Source organism: Gossypium raimondii, chromosome 2, assembly GCF_025698545.1.
Source record: "Gossypium raimondii isolate GPD5lz chromosome 2, ASM2569854v1, whole genome shotgun sequence".
NCBI classification, from domain to species: Eukaryota; Viridiplantae; Streptophyta; class Magnoliopsida; order Malvales; family Malvaceae; genus Gossypium; species Gossypium raimondii.
This window is the reverse complement of record NC_068566.1, coordinates 16,818,360-16,822,132: the sequence shown is the minus strand read 5'-3', so window position 1 is coordinate 16,822,132 and position 3,773 is coordinate 16,818,360. Positions and strand designations below refer to the sequence as shown.

General features: G+C 29.8%; 1 non-coding gene across 1 annotated transcript; it reads right to left on the bottom strand.

The window, feature by feature from the left end:
- Positions 1–3,391: 3,391 nt before the first annotated feature.
- Positions 3,392–3,464, bottom strand: TRNAF-GAA (transfer RNA phenylalanine (anticodon GAA)). Its single transcript has one exon. It is a non-coding gene; the product is annotated as a tRNA-Phe (tRNA).
- Between the last annotated feature and the right edge of the window lie 309 nt (positions 3,465–3,773).

Sequence of the window (3,773 nt, the reverse complement as noted above, 5' to 3'; positions counted from 1 at the left end):
ATTTTTCAAAATTGGGAATTGATAGAATAATTTTGAAATCCTCCTCCCACAACATCTAACAATTTTGCACTGATCCTTTCTTTCATATCATCAACCGATACATATCTATTAAATCTAATTGTTATTTATTGGCGATATTCAAATATACAACCAACCGATGTTGTTAAAGTTACTCCATTGAAATAAACGCGTACGAAGAATTGATTATCCATCTTCAATGCTAAATTTGTAAAAAAATATTTAAACATAATTAAATTTCTTAATAAATTTTTTAAAAAAAGATTCTACTATAAAAATATAATAACAAAACTTAATCACTGTACAAACCTTACAAAATTTTCTTTTGACTTTTCATTTTTGTTTTCTCCTATTCTACAGAAAAATTTCCTTTCATTTCTTCCTATCCGTTAGCTGCTATAACCATTCAACCAAACCCAAAAAATACTATAACAATTCAACAAATCAAAACACAAAAATTACTACAACACTTCACAGAAATTGATATAATCATTCAACTCAAATATATAAGGGTTTGGTGCCGACTGACACTTGTCTTCCACCTCTTTTTACCTGTATTTTTTCCTGAATACCAGTATCGTCGTATAATGTCCCTCCAACATTAAAAATATATATTTTAAAAAAATATATCATGGGCTAATGAAGAAGGTATGATTGGGTAGAAAAAAATGGGCGGTGCAGCCACTCCTTGTCCCTCCACCCCTCGGCACTATTTATTTCACCCCACTTTGGTAAACAATGCCATGGGAATACCATTTTGGTATGTAACTATTTTTTTTTTGTATTATCAGGGTAAAAAAGCCTATCTCTATCTCTATATATATTATATGATATTACAATGTCTTAGGTTCCCAACATGGATAGTCGAAATTTATTGACACATGGCATATTTATCTTGTTGACATGTAACAATTGTTTATACAATTAAATTTTAATCTTACATGGAATAGAGAACACTTTCATAGCTCATACTTACACTAAAAATAAGTGTAAATTTCTTCATTATTTTATAAGCTCTTTAGAGTTTTTTTCTTTAAAGAAATTTATAAGAAAGAACTTATAATTTAAAATTATTTATATATAATATATTTATATGAAAGAGTTTTATTGGTTCGAATCTAGAACTACTTTAAAAAAATTCTGATAAATTGATAAGATAAAAAGATACATATTTTTAGATAGGGTTAAATATAAAATTGGTACTTGAACTTATCCGCTTCTCCCAGATTGGTACTTAAGGTTTTGTTTTGCCCTAGATTGATACCCGAACTTTTTCTCCGTCAACTAGTTTGGTACTTTTTTTAACTCTATTAAATCTGAGACAATTGGTAGAACAGGATTGTGACACTTGGCATAATGACATCATAATGATGACATAATTTATTTTTCTAGTTTTCCTTTTTCCTTTTCTTTTATTCTTTCCCTTTTTCCTTTTCTTTTATTTTTTTCTTTTCTTCTTATTCTCCTCCTCTCTTTCCAAACCCTAGCTGCCTCTAGCATGCACCACAATCACACTTCGACATTGTCACCGGTGTTCATTCTCTGGTCCAAATAATGGCACCGGTCAAATTTTTCCTCTTACTCTTTCATTTCTAATTTGTTTTCATAAAGAACTTCTTGAAATCTCGTTGGGATTCTCCTCTGCTAATCACCTTGCTCTGATGTCGTCATTGTCTGTTTCAGTGTCCTCACCAATCGGAGAAGTACCGAACGACTTTCCTTCCTCTCTACTACTTCTACTCCTTTTCTTTTCTACTTTATTTTTTTTCAAAGCCTCTGATCGTCGCTTCACTATCGTTGCTCTTCGACGTCGAATAAAGCCACCACCGTTGAATAATCATGGAACTTGATCGTAGCTTCTCCTCACTATGTCCAACGTCTTGACCATTTGGATTTATCGACCTTGGCCTGAATCTTAAGAACCCAAAAACTTGAAACGGGTCTTGGTTTTGATTTGTTTCTCATCATTTTCTTTTTTTTTTGGGTTGTGTTCTTATAGATTGATGGATTTTTGTTTGTTATGTTAATTTTTTTTAATGGGTTTTGTTTGTGATTTTAATTTTCTTGATATTTTTAATGGACTGACAGGTGTTCTAATATGTTTGTGATGTTAATGTTTTGGTTTTTGTGTTTTAATGGATTGATGAGTTTTGTAATTTTTATTGTTTTTTTTCAATACGAGAAATGTTGAATGAACCCAAAAAAATTTTAATTACAAATTTTTATTGTTTTAATGCTCTGGCCTAAAAATGTTGAATGAACCCCCCCCAAAAAAAAAAAGGAAAAGTGACAAGAGGAAGTAGGAAGAATAAATGAATTACCGGGAAAAAGAAGGAATGAACCTAGAAATGTTTTTAAATTTTTTTTCAAAGCAACCTAGAAATGTTGAATGAACCCAAAAAAGACAAAGACAAAGTGACAAGAGGAAGAAGAAAGGAATACGAGAAAAGGAAGGAAATAAGGAAAAAATGAAAATAATTTTATTAATTTTTAATATATTTTTTAGTTTATGAAATCATGATGATGTCATTATGTCATGTGTCACAATCCTGTTCTACTACCTATCTCGGATTTAACGGCGTTAAAAAAAGTACCAAATTAGTTGACGGAGAAAAAATTCAAGCACTAATCTGAGACAAAAAAAACCCTTAAGTACCAATTTGAGAGAAGAGGGCAAGTTCAAATACCAATTTTATATTTAACCTTTAATATAATTTAAGAAATTAAAAAAGTTAAAAGTTAATTTTAATCCAATATTGACTAGAGAACACTCTCATATATCATATTTGTCTTATAAATAAATGACAATTTCTTCACTATTTTCATTAAAAAGTTAATTTTAATTCCACAATTTCTATTAGTGACAGGCTTTTTTTTTATCAACTTTTATTTTTACCTTCAACTCTTTGTTTTCGTGATTGAATTTTTTTTTAAAAATTCAAAAGGGTGTCTCTTAACACATTGATGACACCCACTTAAAAAGAAATATTTTTTTTTATTTTTTTTCTCATCGTGTATACACGTAAAAATACGAGTATTTTTTTAAAATGCACACTGGACAGAACTCCTCTAGACCCGACTTTTTACTAGGCCTTTCAACCAACTATTTTAATCTTTTAATTAGATATGTATGAAGTATTAACATCCTTTTTGAATGTGAGAAGTTGTAGTGTGAACAAATAAAAAGAAGAGGAAAGATAAGCAAAATTTATCTTTTACTACATTATATTAGACACATTTAAAAAGAGAAAAAAATACAAAATAAAATAAATAAAGAGAGGGTTTAATCTCAGATACCTAGCTAGATAAGTATGTATTATGTCGATCCATATAAATTAATTTGTAGAGTAAATACTCATACAAATTAATCATATGCCAGGAACCAGATTTGAACTGGTGACACGAGGATTTTCAGTCCTCTGCTCTACCAATTGAGCTACCCCAACCATTACCGACGCATTATCCTCATAATACTAGGTGTTGCCTGACATAGTGACGTCACAAATTTTTTTTTTAAATGTAATGATTAGCTGATGATTGGGTGAAAAGTTGGGTGGTGCTGCCGATGTGTTAGGCGATACTAGTTTCACTGTGCAAACAATCTATTTTAGTAAATAATTTTCCCCAACCCATTTTTTTAACTAATTAATTTTTTAAATTATTTTTATAAAAAAGCCCTGCTATCCATTTAATTTTATCCATTGCAGTATCTAACCTTCCTTTTAGTTCGAGCTAACTCAAAATTGCGTGAATAA